Source organism: Leiobunum rupestre, chromosome 7 (assembly GCF_980474605.1).
Source record: "Leiobunum rupestre chromosome 7, qqLeiRupe1.1.hap1, whole genome shotgun sequence".
Classification (NCBI taxonomy): domain Eukaryota; kingdom Metazoa; phylum Arthropoda; class Arachnida; order Opiliones; family Sclerosomatidae; genus Leiobunum; species Leiobunum rupestre.
In genome coordinates, this window is record NC_143390.1 from 54720879 (window position 1) to 54739251 (window position 18373).

At 36.1% G+C, this 18373-nt stretch overlaps 1 protein-coding gene across 2 annotated transcripts in view; it reads left to right on the forward strand.

Moving 5' to 3' along the window:
• Window positions 1–2188: 2188 nt before the first annotated feature.
• Eaat1 (Excitatory amino acid transporter 1) overlaps window positions 2189–18373 on the forward strand; it is a 46614-nt gene continuing 30429 nt past the window's right edge. For both annotated transcript variants that reach the window (XM_090181657.1, XM_090181659.1), the window contains exon 1: window positions 2189–2603. The gene's annotated coding sequence lies outside the window, so the exon portion shown is untranslated. The remainder of the gene's footprint in view (window positions 2604–18373) is intronic.

The window sequence follows — 18373 nt, forward strand, 5'->3', positions numbered from 1 at the left end:
CACGGTCACACATATATACATATTTACACTTATTTGTTACTTCTAGTCATACTTTGAAAGCATCGAAGATTCCTTCGATCAGTGTCACTTTTATTTTTTACTTCTGTTCACACTTATTTGTTACTACTAGTCAGCCGTTGAGTGTCACACTTATTTAGTTATTAGTTACTTCTGATCACACTTATTAGTTACTTCTGATCACACTTATTTGTTACTTCTGGTCACACTTATTTGTTACTTCTGGTCATACGCCGAAGACTAGGCCGATCAGTGTCATACTTAATTATTACTTCTGCTCATACGTTGAAAGCGCGGCCCACTCTGAACGGCCTTGAAAAACGCCAGAGGGAAACGGGCGCGTAGACCTCTATAAACCCGCGGATTTACAATGTTGGAAATTGCGGGGGTCCGTATACGCTGCCCAAAAAACCTCACTTAGAATTAAATTTAAGGCACGTATTTGCAATTCTAGGTTAAATGTAAACCACAGCTATTCAAAAATTTAACTTTCATGAAAATCGGACTTAAATTAAGGAACGTTATGTTGACTTTCAGGCGGAAATATAAAACCACGAACATTGGGGTCCCGTAAATAACCCCGAAAACTATACTTAAATTTAATATTTACTGATATAACCGAAGTTGTAGTTCAACTGAATCCTAACCGATCCAATAATTTTTTTTAACGTTATCGGACTTAATTTTAAAGAAAATATCTACCACATAAAGGAAATCACCGAAAATAGTAAATTGGGCAAATGCCCAACTTCTTGGGCTCCGATTTGAAAACTTTATTAAGGCTATCAATGGCGATGTCTGTACATTCGAACGAGATATCATTGACTTTTCTAGCCCTAACCGTTGAAGAGGTATGCGTGACACGGCGCCATCGGCGGCATCGGCAACGGCTACACTGTACGTGAGACTAATACACACAAATCCTTAGGATTGTGTGTAAAAACCAATACTCGGCGAGTTTAGAGAGCAGCTTATTCGAGTAATCGGGTACCCGAATATGCAATTTTTTGGTACTCGGTAATCGACGAGTATTCTCCAATTACTTATTCGAGGTCGAGTTCGAGTACTCGACCTCAAAAAAGACCGAGTACTCGATTATGTTGGACTACTCGCACAGTAATAGATAATGCGTTACTGAAACGTAGGGCAGATTACTCAGGAACCACAGGGTAATTCACAAACTTCTAGCGACACTACTGAAAAAGATACAAGTGGGGCAATACTAGTTTAAAAATATGACAACGATAAATACAGAAGTCGAAGTATCATGTTTCGTCAATGTTATATAACAAAATTACTTAAAAGTAAGCCCTAAAGGTATTTTCTATGACGAAACCATGTAAATTACGTCGCTTCGAAGTCCATGTCGAAAAACGCGTCATCAAATTCCATGATAACCTCTTCAAAAGGGCAATGAGAAAGTTGGAACTATCCGGGAGCACCATGGACCTGCGGGTGGAAGGAAAAACGTCACCTGTTCCAGTGTTGTTCCGAGTGGTACTTTTTTACATTTTTAATTCGTTTTCAAATTTTTAGTACGAAAATACGTTTTGGATTTATTTAATCGTATTTATTACGTTGGAAAATTTATGATACGAAAATACGTTTTGATATTTTTTTGACATATATTTAGTACGTTTAAACGTTTTGGAGTTAGTTGAAAGTTTTATAATGTGGTCTAATTTCACTATCAAAGCAGCTGGCTTTCTCCGAATTCCTCTCGTATCGCCCTCTATTGAAAGCGACATTCACGCTGTTTTCAAGGGCATTGCCATTGTTGTTAGCAGTTACAGTGCCGGATTCAATCTTTAAAAATGAAATTTGTTTCATAGATGGCGCACTAAGCGGAAAATCGAAAAGTACGTTTTTCCCCAAAAAATGCTTCGAAAATACGTTCTGTGATTGGAGGAAGTACGTTCCTGAAAACGCTCGGAACAGCACGTCAAGGCAGTACCAATGAGATGTGATACGGGGCTAAACAATATTAATAAACTTATGGTTTAACTATCTATAATTGTCACACCCGATTCGGCGGAAACCAGCCGCGTACATGATGGTGTCATTCACGCAAGGCCAATTAAGCGGAAGAGGGAGTTGTGGCTGTTCTAGATTAAAAGCAAGCCAACAGAGAGATAACGGATAGCGTGTAGCTTCTTCGTATCGGAGGAAGGGGAAACCACCCCGCGCGCTCGAGAGAGTTCCTGGTTTTGGGAGAACGGGAATCAGAATCAGTCACACTTGGCGTAGCCCAGGTGAGGCACACTGACTTTCGCTCGTATCGCCAACCAGCCAACAACTATCACCCTGCCCCCCTCCATGTATCCGCCCCCCTCTCCCTTCAATTTAATCTCCCGTAGCAGACGAAACTGCCTGGGATTTCATTGTTTTCTAGCGGTTAGTTCGAGACGGCTGTGTAATTTTAAACCAAAAAATATAGTAACTCTTTTAGAAGCGGTTGTTTTTGTTCGACGGCTATTTCCTTTATCGCGTATCGGTGTGCCGGTTACGCAGTTACTGTTTACATACACGACAACAGGAGGTGTTCATTTTGCTTAAAAAGGGAGTTCTAATTCTTCTATTCTAAGGTATGTTCTTGATATTTTTCTTATCTTATAAATTTAGATTGTGCGGCAGGCGGTTTCCCATAAGAACTTCTTATTATTGTACGAATCTGGGACGCCAGAACCAGTTTTGGCGAACATCTTGAAGGTTTTCAACCCAATTCGTTTTTTTTACTCGATATAATGACAGAGGCCATATTTCGGCGCGAAAACTCCTTTGGAAGAGACGATGGAAATTGTTGCTTTGTTAAAAAAAATTAAAACGACAATTAATACTTTGACATATTTAGAGTTAACCAATTGTTGTTTTTATGGGATGCTGAATGTCACGACAGTTACGTACGTCTTTGTAATTTATGAATTTATCTTCTTTAACGTTCTATAGTTTAATTTTAAAATCTACTATAGATGCACTAAGGTTTACATTAGAGCCTTTGAGGGTATATTAGAGACTTTAAAGGTATAATAAAGACTTTAAAGGTATAATAAATACTTTAAAGGTATAATAAAGACTTTAAAGGTATAATAAAGACTTTAAAGGTATAATAAAGACTTTAAAGGTATATTAAAGACTTTTAAAAGGTATATTAAAGACTTTTAAAGGTATATTAAAGACTAAAGGTATAATAAAGACTTTTAAAGGTATAATAAAGACTTTTAAAAGGTATATTAAAGACTTTTAAAGGTATATTAAAGACTAAAGGTATAATAAAGACTTTTAGGGCATATTAAAGAGTAACATTTCGAATCTGGTTAGACAAATCACTGTAAATATCATTGAATTAAATATGCAAATATAAGTTTACTTTTTTTTAATAATTAAAAGTCTTAGCTAATACATCCCATTAGTTTCAGCGTTTTTATCAGGGTCGGACTTAGAGATCCTGGGCCCAAAGGCAGATAAGGAGTCTGGGCCCCCTTTTCACGCGCTGCATTTACTCTTATCCCTGGAACTAGGCTGTGCCTGAATTTCCCTGATTCAGCGTAGAAGTCTGAGCTCTACGGTTATATTACTAAATAAAAGCTCTTAACAATCGTCGACTAAATATGCGATAATTATGCAACATTTCGATTTAAGGCTGCGTCCGTAAACTGCCAGGCAGAAATTTTGCTAATTTAAAAACAATCTTCTACCTAGGAATTTCTCCAATATAAATTACGATTGATATCATAGATTTATGCCTTCGAATACAGTAATTACGGTCACTGGAGGACCCCTTAAAAGAATGGGCCCCTAGGCCACACGGCCTAGGTTGGCCTAGGCGGAAATACGGCACTGGAACTTGTTATTATTAGGTTATAGCAAGAATAAAATAACGTTAACTATTCTTATCTATAGTAATTTGGCACTATAAAAAATATTAAATTAAAAATTAAAAATTGCATTCATCGGTTCTTGCGTCCAACGCACTAAATTCCGCGAATTAATAAAACCAAAAATGCGCTCCTCAAAATTTTGCCGTATAAATGCTGTAATTGGTTTGCAGTAGACTATTCGTATTCAGTTTCTGGTGCTTACATATATGTTAAGCTTAGCATGTACGCTAACTCCGCTAAGTAAAATTTTAATTTACAAAACGAATATATTTCTATAATTTATTGATATATTGTAAAATTTACGGAAACATGTCAAGAAAAAATTATAGCAGATAAAGTGCTATTGCTACAAATAACCGTTCTCTTAGTAATATCAGAGGTTTCGCAAGGAGCTAACTGAGTTCCTAGGACTTTATATTTAACTCGTTTACATGTAATAATGTAATACATAACTCCTTTATTTGGTTTTATTTCCCTTGTATCTCCCTCACATTGTACTGTTTCCCTGTACATACAAACTGTATAATATCTCCTCTGTATATGTATAATTTGTATTGTCCACTGTCTTAACGTGATGGGTCTTAGACCTCTTGTTGAGCAATAAAAGAACTAAAGAACTACAAGCCAAAACTTCCATTTTGCAATAAACACGCGTTTGGTATTCCGTTTACCGATAAGTATTTCAGACTTGCAGAAGTTGCAGGTGGTCTCCGTCACTTATAGAATATTTTTTACTTTCTGCGAGTAGCGGCATTTGAACATTTTATGAATACCTATTTTTGCTTGATCGCGAAATATTTTGCACACGACTCTTAATATTTTGGCGTTCAATGTTTTATGAATTCGCCCAAAATTTGTTATTTTTCATTCGTATCACAAGTAAGAAATCATAATATTATTTTTAAATTTTCTATACATAATTTAAATACGAAAAAATGTGTCGTTAAATATGTCAAAATTAAAATTATAACGAAAATGTGTAATAAATATTTAAATTTAGGTTTTGAAACTTTTGATTATCTTTTTCACCTAAATTAAAAGCGAAATCAGTAAACGTATGATGTCATGAACAACTCAGGCTGTCCGTTTTAAGAAATTTTACAGAAAATAATTGAACAATAAACATAATATTGTATTTTACGCATCCTGTTACTTATTACATTAATTCGTTTGACTGGAAAATCGACATCTGTGAAAAAGGATTTACGCGTATTGTTACTAGCCTTTTCAGTTTACTCAGAGCCAGGTAGCGGCCAACTCCTAAAGTACATAAACAGCTAAGCGAACGGTTTGCTATTTTAGAACTCAAATCGTCAGCTTAGCAAACCAAAATCTAGAAGGTTTTGATCTTCTCGCGTTGGCCGCAATTTCAATTGAATTTTATTTATTGATGAATCTACAGATTTAACGTTTTTGCCGCTATAGTGAAAAGTCAGTAGTAGCCCCTATTTCTACCACTTTATGCAAAACCCGTACGCGTGCGTTTTTTTAAAGGCGTTTGTCCGGGCTTTATAGAAGATGATTTTTTTAAAGAAGATGCTACTAAACAACTAAACTTATAAAGAACGGCAGTCGTAAATGGGATTTTGAAATTAAATTACCAGCTCAATCTCCAAAACATCATTATGCGTAATAAAAATGTGAGAGATCTCTTTTATCAGACGTTACCTCGAATTGAGGAATGACGTTTATATTTGTGTTCAGATAACGAATCTTCTTCAACCAAGGTTTCATTTCTAGGTTGTTATAATGTTTTGCATTTATCAGATATTGCGAGAATCGAGATAGATGTATTGAGCTCAACAGACAATGTTCACCGGGCCTTTCCTCGTATAATATAATAATAATAATAATAATAATAATAATAATGTTATCTCCGTAAGGGTTACTTCATTCCGATTCTAGAGCTACTCTCCTTATAAATAAGGATTTTTAGTGAATATTCGTATCCTGCTATCATTGTTTTTATGGGGAATCTTTTCCTTGTGAGGAGAAAAGCAAAAACTTGACCACGTGGCCTACTCTTAGCCAATGGCGTTTCCCGAAGTGCTTGTTAGGAGACGTTTGTTTTGGCGTCACGCGAGACGAGGCTTAGCCACCAAACAACGACACTTTGAAATGATAGACCTCGGAGTTTAGCTAGATATTCATTTATATCAAATTTATTTAAACGGGAGGAAATGAAATGACCTCTAATCATTTCTATTTTCTAATACTAGTCGGTGGTTTGTAAAAATATCTCTTACGAGAAAAATATTCATTTCCCTAGAGAATGACATAACTGACGTTAGGCAGGTTTGGTTTTTCCAAAAACCGTTGCTGAAGAAAAAAATACGTGACCCAAAAATACCACTTTTTTCGAATATTGTGAATATTACTGGTAAATAGTGGTAAATAATGAAAAATATTGATTTATGTTGTATGATAATATGTGAAATCAAGAAAATAATTAAAAAAACTAAATATATCAACTATAGATCTGAAACTTTATTTTCATTACTGTACAAGTCTGTTCTAAATCTTAGAGGTTTTATCTCTATAAATGTAGGTTTAAGTCTTAAAGGGGCTCAGGGCCGTAGGAACGTTTTAGATGTTGGAGGGGGCAAAGAGAAACCAAAAGGGGTCTGGAGAATTGTTTTGAATTTTTAATCGAGTGTAGCTTCTCCGAATGCATGTGTACCTTTTACTACTGTGTAAATTGGCGGGAAAAGACTGAAATTTAAACACAGTTGAGGTTCTATAAGCTTTTTATGCTTTTAAAATGAAAATTTGAGACTTGTGAAGATTTCTACTGACCAAAAAGTTGGAGGGGGCAATAACATTAGTTGCCCCTCCCAGCAAAATTCTAGGGAGGGGCATTGCCCCCCTTGCCCCCCTGGTTCCTACGCCCCTGAAGGGGCTCCAAAGTTCGGTGGCAAAAAAAGAAAATTGAGCAGGCTTTTCATTCCCCCCAACCCCTCACTCGGCCTTGGCAGATGCGGGCAGAGTCAACCGTAAATTTCGCACTTTACTGACTTTACACACATTTTGCCACTGAACTTTGGAGCCCCTTTAAATACTGTAAATAATTCGTGAAAATATATTAAATATCATTATTAACCACCTGTTAAATATCACTACGGAAACCGTCATATATTGATTTTCTAATTCAATTTCATGGGTAAAATATGGTTTTTATCAAGAGGTAATTTTAACATTTTACATTTTTAAGCGAAGTAAATTTTGAGCCGTAATAATGCGGCCAACGGAAACTGCGAATGTTGATGTTTCGTTTAATGGCGTGTATGAAGGTGTTCTTGCCATTATTGAAAATTTATGTTTCCTAACACGTCATCGTTTGAAAAAGATTTTTTTTTATTCACGGCTAAAGCCATATGTAACTCATAAGTATGACAAAAATCATTTTCTTTCATGAAACCTTGTTCACGGGATATTAAAGGCCTAGGTTTTCTTCTGCCTGCCCCCCTTTAAATTAGGCCAATATGTTCAGCGGTTGGCCTACCACTAGGGTATTTGTACTCCCCTAAGTTAATTTAAAGGGGGACAGGCAGAAGAAAACCTAGGCCTTTAAGTGAATCGGACGTTAGTGAAACGGATTTTGAAAACCTGCGATTTTCTAAGAGTTCTAGCGTAAGTATACAATTATGTGTGGAGTGACGTCGCACCCAAAAAGGTTAGCTCGTTTAGCGATAAAATGCGTAATTTAAAAAACAACTTATCAGGTCAGTCATCTCAAAATTTGCATAAATTAAACCGGAAATACACGCGGAAATTGTATTTTAAAACGTCAAAAATCAATTTCGGATTTCCGAAATCACCTTGAGATTCCCTCTCGTCTGACTCAACAGAGTTTCACTCGTGATTTCTTGACGTTTCTCTCGAAAAAACCGGCAAAGAAATATTAAGAAAAAACCCATTACGCTTTGGAAACACCTAATTTCGTATTCATTCAAAATTGACAATGAACTTTGGCTTCATATCATTGTTTGCATATATACTATATGATAGTAATATAATAGAATAACATGTTTAATGCGCAGATCAACAGTACAGACCTTCAAGGATATACACAGCAATTAGACAATATTTAGAAATTCATACCAAGTACAATATAACATTTAAACATTTATAAAAAATAAACTTTGTTATATGTATAACTTTTGACACTTCAATTTTTATGCTTTAAAATATCTTAGTATTTACAGGAGAGAATATCAGTTTGGTCACAAAAATTGCAATACTTGATTTGAAATGTTATTGTTGGAAAATGTTAACTTCCACCTCGTTTTTATAGAGGGTACGTGAAATTTGAAAGATAGCGTTGGATCGGAAATACAAACATTTTGTTTTCGAAATATTGATTATCGTTTTTTAGCGATTCCAAGCATAAGTGGTAACCAACTATTATTATTATTGAATTATTATTCAATTAATAATTGGGGTTAAAATGGTGAAGCTAACAAAGGCCTACAGAAATGGATTTTAATTTTCAAATAATCCGAGGGGCCAACCACTTGTGTGAAATCTGTACTTTGGTAGTACAGAGAGTACAGCCTTTGGTAGTACAGGGAGTACATAAAAATTAACACGAATAAAACCTTTAAAAATTAAAATAAATAATTCTGTAATAGTTCTTTGATGGGCATTTTATGAAAACACCTAACTAGGAGATGGTATACTCTAGGAAGGGACATGTAACTGCTGTAGTCTTCGGTTTTAATTGATTTTTCGGAAAACGTTTGCAGCTTGTTGACGTAAATTCATGCGAGCCGCGCCGACGGTTTTAGAACTGGAACGTACTGAACTGAACTCCCACCAAAGACTGAGGTTGCAGTTTTTGTCGGGGGGGAACACACATAGCCGGATTTTATGAAAACACCTATTGTAATAAATATTCAGAATTTAAAACTTTTGTTTGAAAAAGAACAAATTTAAAAAAAAAACCCGTAAAAGGGTAAAATGTATTGTAAATCTCAGGTGGAAGCTCAGAGAAGAGTTTTTTTTAGAGATTAGAGCGTATGGTTCAAGTGATCAATCAGGGGGGAGATTAGTGTCAAGGCCACGGTGACGGGGATACTTGGGCTTTCTCCATGCTTGGGGATAGGGACGGGACACCCGTGGCGGAAGTTTGACAACCACCCGTTGAGGGGTCGTCGTCACCAGGCCCAGATGCATGGGCTTACAGGACTACGCCATTAGCCGTGGCTCAGAGATGAGTTGCGCGGCTTAAAGAAAATATTCTCTTCGGTAGGTCAGCTCGGCCGGGTCACGAACACTGGCCACACTGGCGACCTCTGCATCTTGGGTTTTTTCCACGACTACTTTATCTTACCTTCTGGGATGCGCCAAAATTTCCCAGAAAACTGGAAACAACACAAATTGTTAGTCGGAGAGACTTATCCGTTATCCCCCGGAAATATTTTTTGTTGTAAATACTACTTCTATTTAAGACCCCAAACGAAAAGGGTCACTCAAAAACTCCGAGCTTCGAATGATAAATTAAAAACCAAAAACGTTTGTAGTCATTTTAACGTAGCTATCGGGGTACTCCTAGTAAGTCCAATAGAACTCGCTCTCCCCAAAAGTAAAATAAAATCTTTATCCCCATGAGCAAGAGGAGCCGGGTTCGATCCCAACTTGTGGCACTGGGTGAAAACTCGGAACTACTCCTTCCGCGTTGAGTTTGCAAGTTCTCTCCCCACTGGTTTAAGGGGTTTTCCCCCGAGATCTTCGGTTTCCCCTTCCATAAAAACTTGTTGAGGTTAACGGTAATAGTTAATGTAGGGAGCTGTTGGCTCGAACGCGTGGCATGCAGGGCTTGCCACCATCCTCCTACGCATTGTAACCCGGCCACCTGAATTAATGGCTTCAAAAGTCGCTTGACGACTTAGGCCTAAGGTGGTGCCTTGGGTATTAGCCTAGCTGATATTCTAGCATAATTCCAAAATCGGATATCTCAAAAAAGTTTGAGTAAAACATTATTTTATTTAAAAAATAGTATTAGCAATGAAGTATTTCGATTACTTTGAAAGTATATGAACATTATTTTTAATATGTTTCGAAAAACGGCCGAAAAGGGAAATTCGCTTAAGTCGAGTTACCTGATTTTGGAACTAAAGAACGCGAAATGTTAGTGTTTTATTGTAGCTCTTACTTAGGCCTTCATGTCTACGAGGAATTTTAAATTTTCTATACTTGGAAAACTAGGTCCAACTGTGACGTAAGAGCTACATTTTGCATTTCTAGTTTTTATTATTTTATTTTACAGAAATATATTTTGCTTAAATATGTCCAATATTTAAATTCATCTTATAAAAAATGTTAGTCTGTCAGCTAAACAAGATACCACAATGCTTTTGCCGATTTAACCCTAAATTAATTTAACACTTATTTTGTAATTATTTCTAAACGTATACGTAATTTACAATAACAAATAAGGGAAATAAGCCAGAATTTCGCGACGTAGTGAAGTTATTCCGATTTCATTAAAGTACATCTTTTACTGTACCAGAAATACATTATTCCAATAATATAATATAATATAATATATAATAAAAATATTCCCGATAAAATTAATCACCGCTTAACATTGTAAAATTAGGATTTTATCTAAGTTGTGGGGTGGAAAAGTGGTTAGCCTCGCAGCAAGAAGAGCCGGGTTCAATCCCATCTTGTGCCACTGGGTGAAGACTCATAACCATTAACCACTCCTTGATTTTATAAGTTTTCTCTCGGTTTTCTCCATGCTGGTAGAGGGGTTTTCCCCCGAGCTCTTCAGTTTCCCCTTCCCATAAAAACTGTTGGCTTAGTTAGTGTAGGGAGCTGTTGGCTTAGTTAGTGTAGGGAGCTGTTGGCTTAGTTAGTGTAGGGAGCTGTTGGCTTAGTTAGTGTAGGGAGCTGTTGGCTTAGTTAGTGTAGGGAGCTGTTGGCTTAGTTAGTGTAGGGCGCTGTTGGCTTAGTTAGTGTAGGGCGCTGTTGGCTTAGTTAGTGTAGGGCGCTGTTGGCTTAGTTAGTGTAGGGCGCTGTTGGCTTAGTTAGTGTAGGGCGCTGTTGGCTTAGTTAGTGTAGGGCGCTGTTGGCTTAGTTAGTGTAGGGCGCTGTTGGCTTAGTTAGTGTAGGGCGCTGTTGACTTAGTTAGTGTAGGGCGCTGTTGGCTTAGTTAGTGTAGGGCGCTGTTGGCTTAGTTAGTGTAGGGAACTGTTGGCTCGCGTGGCTTGAAACGTAGGTACTGTTTTCAAGCGAGAGTTTCGCTACCTGAGATCCAAAGTCAAGAGAATTTAAAAACCACTATTTGAGAAAACCGGTTATGGTTTTAAATCTTTAATTAGCCTAATGACTAATGTAAAAATACTTGACGAATCTTTCTTTCGACTTGATTTACACTTGCTCTCGGGTAAAGATTTGCAGTGTACTTCCTTCTGATAGATATTCTATACATCCGCTTGCACTTATCTACCTAGTCAACTGCACACTAAAATAGAAATAACGTTTCTTCGTTATTGCACTGAATATTTTTTTACTAAGAATAAACAGAAAATATATAATAATAATAATAATAATTAAATATATGAAAATAATATTTTGTGTGGCTAATTTTTAATGCAATAACATGTCAGGGACTCAGGGTTGACATTTCTATATTTTCTTGGTTGATTTATAATTATCTTTATTCTATGTAAATGATGAAACTTTGATCGTATCAGTTAATTAAAATATAATATAAACTAGGATTTTTTTAAGCTAAATTTATAAATAAACTATTGTATACAGTGGAATAACGATGTTCTATTTATTGTGTTAGTAATCCTATTTTAGTATTGCTATATTTTGAAATGTGAACGCTTGATGACGGTTATCTTAGCTATATATTATAAATATATGGTAGCCCGTTACCAACTTTTTTATCTTTTCCAAATAACCGATTAAATTTATTAATACCTCTTTTATAGAATTGTAATATTTCTTGGGAAGTAGAAATGTCCAACCCGTATTTCACTCTTACCTGTATAATCATGACTTCATTTATTTGGCAAGGCCGTTTCTAAATACCTACAGGGGGAGTAAGTGTGCTTTCTCGGAGAGTCTTTCCTGGCGCGTTGAAATAAATGCAAAATACTTTGAAATGAGGTATTATCTCACTAATGAAATATGTCGAAGGATTCCTGGAAAGGGGAAAATACATTTTCGTGTTTTCAAACGTCTTAGCTCAAGCGGGATTCTTCAAGAACGAAGTAGGACGTGACTACGTGAGCTTTCTTAGAGAGGTTGAAGTCTATACCAACAACGGGTCGAAGCAACTGAGAACAAACATAGTATTAGGGTGTAGTGGCATTAGATAGTACTTATTATTCAGGCTAAACAATTTTAAATATTAATATGTTAAACAGTTTTAACGTTTATGTTTAATATTAAGGTTTACATATTAATAACACACTATATATTAAAAATAATTGATATAAATTATGTTAAGTACTAGTATAATTTTGAAATATATAAATATATATTATTAAAATATTATTATAACTATAATATAATTCATATGACTGTTTTGTAAATTTCAAATTATCATGGATTCATAGATGGCAATTGTGGCGTATATTTCTCAATTAAGCTCCACCCACAAGATTTTAGTTTATCATGGAAAAGAAAATTAACTATGTTTTGTTCTCACTTGATTTGATCCGTTCTTGTTCAAACTGAAACTTCAAAATGCTTCGCCAACACAAGTACTGTAACTCGCAGGGCACTTAATCTCTACAATACCTACCGCGGTCTTACGTGCAATTTTCTAAAAGAAATTACTTCTATTAGCCTTTAGTTGAGAGCAAAAGTCAAGTATGTCTGAAAATTAGAGAAAAAGGAAAGTTTTAATCTAGAATAACGGAAATAATAATGCCACAATAGAAATGCACTCAAACAGTTTTAAAACGTTAAAAAATAAGTAATGATTCAGTCTGATGAAAAATCAATCTAAGATTCGTTTTTCAAATTTATTTCAAAAGTCGCTTATCTTGACTTTCTTGATTTTTTTGCTCTCGGGTAGCCTATTGAAATCATGGGCAGCGTGCTGTCTATTGAACTAACGTTTTAAAATGCGTGTGATTTCAACGAGAGTGCCATTTCATCATATTGAAACAGTTTAACCATCGTAAGTTAAGATGGTTAAGTGACTCGCTTTCGCGATTACAAGCATAATTAAATCAGGTTATTGAACCAAGTTGTGAATCTTATGTAATGGAACAATTTCGAAGTTTACCCGAATTTTATGAATGAAAATGACACAACGTTGAAATGTGGTTTAGTGTGTAAATGTAGCAATGGTTGCCAATTTGGCAATTTCATTGGCTTTCGATTGTATTTGAAAATCGATGGCTAGACCTAGTTTTGCGCAGTGTTTAGATTAGGTTAAAGTTAAAGGCAATGTAACCTGCAAATCAATCTTTATGGAAGACCCCTTCAATTGTTAAAATTTTCCTTTACAGTGGCGCCAAACCTTTCGAAAGCCAAAGGCAAGAGCGGACAGAGTTGTAAACGTTGGTCTTCCACACCAAATACCTGAGGCTAGACTGTATTAGGGTAATAAAATTAGCAAATAAGTAGATTAGTTCATTAAGAAAAGGGATAAAAAAGCTAAACCCTAAACAAATTTGAAGAAATTTAAAAACTTACAAATTATAGCTCGTACCGATAGGTCTTCGAGCAAACAAAAAGACGCGAAACTCGGACCAAACAGATCTTCGAGTGAAAAAATAAATTTAATTAAATAAAATAGCTAGAATTTCCAACGGTAGACGGGTTTCGTCCTATTTGGGACGTTACATTTCGTATATACTATTCTCCACCACTCTCCCCTATTCGGCTTTCCGTTGCTACGCAACTCGTTTTGAAATTTTTAATGTTTAGGCTTAGTTTCTCTATTCGGTGTTATAGTCGCAAGCCAGCCTTCCCGCACGGTATACTGACGAGTCCCAAATAGGACGAAACCGGTCTACCGTTGGAATTTCCGGCTATTTTATAGAGTGTTGTCGTCTGAAACCCCGCGACGTCACCATTGTAATTTGCCTATTGATAAAAACGGTAACTGTCATGGCGGCCACTATTAACAGCTGTGACGTTACAAGTTTTCAAAATCGTATCAGACGACAACACTCTATTTAATTTAATTTAGTTTTTCCCTCGAAGATCTATTTGGCCCGAGTTTCGCGCCATTTTGTTCGCTCGAAGTCGAAGACCTATCGGTACGAGCTATTTCTAAGTTTTTAAATTTCTTAAAAATTTGTTTAGGGTTTAGCTTTTTTATCCCTTTTCTTAATGGACTAATCTAATAATTTTATCATCCTTTGCCTTGCAGTCCATAGGTGGTTCCTTTTAACGTTACGATTTGTATTAGGGTAAGGCTAGGTTAGGTTAAAGTAATGTTAGACTAGGTTATGGTTAGTGTTCGTACGGGGTCAAAATAAAGTCGGGGTCGGGGTCGGGGTCGGGGTGGGTCTAACCCCGCGAAAAACAAGTCGGGGTCGGGGATGGAAAATTCTTTGTATTTATTAAGAATAGAAAAATTATAAAAATACCCCAATTTTACGGGTTAAGATTAGATAGTGTATCTTGTGTAAGCCAGCCTTTGAGCCTAGGGACTATTAGTAATAGTCTTAGTCGATAGCTATGCCGCAAAATTTTCGTTTTCAAAACGAAAACATTTGAGAGAGTTGGTTGTTTTCGATCTATCTAAATCTGGCAGCATTGCCTGCCTTCCGGCCTGTATCTCCATACCGAAAATGGCCGACGATTACGCCGCCGAAAATATTTTACTAAACTGATCGGCGGCTTTTTTTACCGTTATTTTGAATTATCGACTAGGACTATAGAAAAAATAGATAAGATAGGTAGATTTTAAAATAGAGGTCTCTAGCTTAGGCATTGTAATTGTTTAAATAAGTTGTTTTATAAATTCACAAGTTATTTCCAAACGTTGTAACTCCACACTCCTTAGCTGAGACTGAGAGAATCTGAAACAACGGCAATTATGAAACTAAAACTTAAAAAAGTTACTCAAGTCGGAGTCAAGCGTCAGGCGAGAGCTACGTCAGCGGCATCAGCCGAAGGTCATTCGGATCATTCTATTGTCGCCCACGAAAAAAAAAGAGAGAAGGAACCTATCTATTTTATATTTTTAGGATTTTAGCGGGGTGCGTCGGCGCGAAAATTTAAAATTACACTACGAAAACATAACCCCGAAAAATGGAAAACCCCGACTTGATTTGCGACAGTCGGGGTCGGGGCCGGGGACAAAAGTCGGAGATCCCCGACTTTCGGGGTCGGGGTCGGGGTCCCCGTACGAACACTAGTTATGGTAAAGTTAGTCTAGGTCGGGTTAGGCTAAGGTTAGATTAGGTTAATGGTAGAATAGCTGAGAGAAAGGCTAAGTTAGGTTAAGGCACGGTTAGACTAGATAAGGTTGTTGGACTATGTCAGTTTAAGGCTAGGTTAGGGTAAGGTATTACCAGGAGTCATGTCTCCTGGTATTACTAGACTAGGTTAAGTTAGGTAATGTTAGACTAGGATAGTTTAGGTGAAGGTACTGGTCCTGTAAAGACCAGGTCACGCTAGTGTTTAAGCTAATGTTGTTAATTTTCCGGAAAAATTTCCAGAATATTTTCCGAAACGCGGAAAACTTTCCGCAAATCGGAAAAATAAAAAACTTTTTATCGATATAAAATGTCTAATATCAGTAAACATACTACAAACATTAATAGTGTTATATTGTTTATCAGTTTTAACTAGTCTAGACGTTTAGTTTTACTTTTATATTCGAAAAAATTCGGCGAAAATGACGCCTTATTTAAATTTGTAAACAATATATTAGACTAATCATGGACTGAAAATATTTTAATTTTTTTTCGGAAAATTCGGAAAATTTTCCGAAAAAAGGCGCCTCGGTCAGTTTCCGACTTACAACACTAGTTTAAAACCTAGTTTAAGTTGGTTTGAATACCACTTTTAATCAATGATATCATATGTAACATAATGACTCATAAGTATGCCTCTGTATAATATTTCCATTGAAAAAATTCAATGAGACCTTGTTTCACGCGGGACATACATTAAGCGAATGCAAAAATGCTTATAATCCTTGCGCCATTGAAAAGGTTACCATGGAAATGAAATCTCGTGATCGTGAGATACGAGCTAAACTTGACATGGGCAAACCCAGAAACGCGCGAGGAATTATCACTAATTTCCGTTTCCCATCAGTAAAGTTGTTGACGCGTATTTCGTCACGGAATTGTAAGTGACGTAATCTACGTCATATCCCGTGAACAAGGTTTCATTAACGAAAATACTTTTATGGCATACTTTTATTATGTTACATATGATGATATTGAGCGAAATTTGCAATGAAAACTGGTTTCTAGCTTTAGACTATAGGACATAGGATTTATGTCAAATGCATGCTTGCAATATAATGGGTGGTTAAATGAGAAATATTGAGTAGAACCTTTATTTGAAAGTAGAGTTTAAGGTGTATGTGCAAAAGGAATTGTTTCTAATTCTTTATCTCGAGTCGCTACAACGAAAGTAAGTCTCTTCTCACGCAATTAAAATGCGACAATCTTGCTGTTAGATAACGTTGTGGATAATTATGATAATAATACGACATTGATTACCATTTTGAACTTATCAACCCCTTTGTGTTCTTTTCGGTACTACACCAATGAAAACCACGTTAAGTATTTTAACGTCATCACCAGGCCATTACTCAGTTTTAACACGTGAAGAAAATTACTTCATTGTGTACCTTTTAATATTAAAATTTACGATTACTATGTGACGCTAAGCCTCGGCGATAAGACTTGAATAGCGACGCGCACGGCCCGTTGCAAAATTACGCCATTCATAAATAAATAATAGATTAATAATAACAGGGTTGCCACACGTCAGGGAAATCTGGGAAAAGTCGGGGAATTTAAAAATGGGCCTAAAAAGTCAGGGAAGGTCATGGGACTTTAAGAATTTGTAAAAGTCAGGGAATTCAGTCTAATCTGAACACTTTTTTAAGGTAATTTTACTCTAGATTTATGACAAATATTGCAATTATTATTTAGATCTTTGAAAGGTTTTTAACGTTGAAATAACTTTGGTACTGAAATATAAGTTTATTAAATTTATTAGCTTCTGATAAATGTAAAAGTTAACAAGTTGGCAAGCCAAAATATACCTCTCCTCGGTAGAATTGTCCCTAGTGGTATTAATTTCTCGAGATAACCCTTAAAGATATATCTCCGCAATTTAGAGTTATTTGTTAAAAATATTAACCCATTTCTATCCCGCCCGGTATAAAATTTTAATTATAATATAAAATAATTGAGACGAAACGACCAATTTTAATTTATTCAGAATATCATAAGTTAAGTAGTTACAACAGTAAGTTAGACGTACTATAACAATGCACAATTGAATTAAACCCTTTTACAGAACAAGTTTATCAGTTAAATATAATACGAAGCAAATTTTAATGAAAGAAATATCTACAGAGGCTTTTTGGAATTACTCGCTTACGAAATACTTGCCGCATCTTTAACGCTCATTTTATTTCAACACTCGCCCTTGATGAAGATACCGTAGATATCTGGTAGTGGACGACTCGTTCACTTCCTGTTGACGTTGTGACGCATACCACATGAAAAAGACCAATGCCGTCCAATTTCCAATATCATATAATGACTCGCACACCCAAGAAATCATTGACTGCGTTAGAAATCGTAGATATCCAAATATCCACACCAAATGTATTTACAAGAAGCAAAAACCTTACCATCAACAAAGCACAGAGAGCCACTTGACTAACCGCCACCTCTTAAAGCAATTAACGTTAAATTATCTCCTTTGAATTAACAGAACTATATATAGGTCGTTAAGAAAGTGGACCACCCACAGGGTCTACCCTTTAACCCTCTAATGTCGGCTGACTGCGCTAAAACAAGATTTAACCTTTAAAAAATACCAGATTAGGCCTTCATAAATTCATTATTAAAAAAAGACTTTATTACCTATTATGCTTACGATGCCTGTCTTAATTTCAGTGAATCTAAGCAGCTATCGGTGGTTCTGTGGTAGAGCGCTCGACTGCCAAGCCGAATGGTCTGGGTTCGAAACCTGGGTGGCGCATTTGTTTTTAATCAATAGAGAAACGCTAAATTAGATTTTCTTCGATGCAATAATTTCAATTTCAATTCTATTTCAATTAAACCAAAATTTCGTACTCTATTAAATACGCTTCCGATAAAGCTGAAGGTCTAATTTTCAATAAGGCGTAACAAGTGTCGGTGGTTCTGTGGTAGAACGTCCGCCTGTCAATCAGGAGGTCTCGGGTTCAAATCCCGCCCGATGCGATCGCAAATTGATACTAAGACGAATACCGTGTACAACTGGTGGAAACCCTGCCATTGGACGTTGAGAGGTAGCATTACACTCAGCAC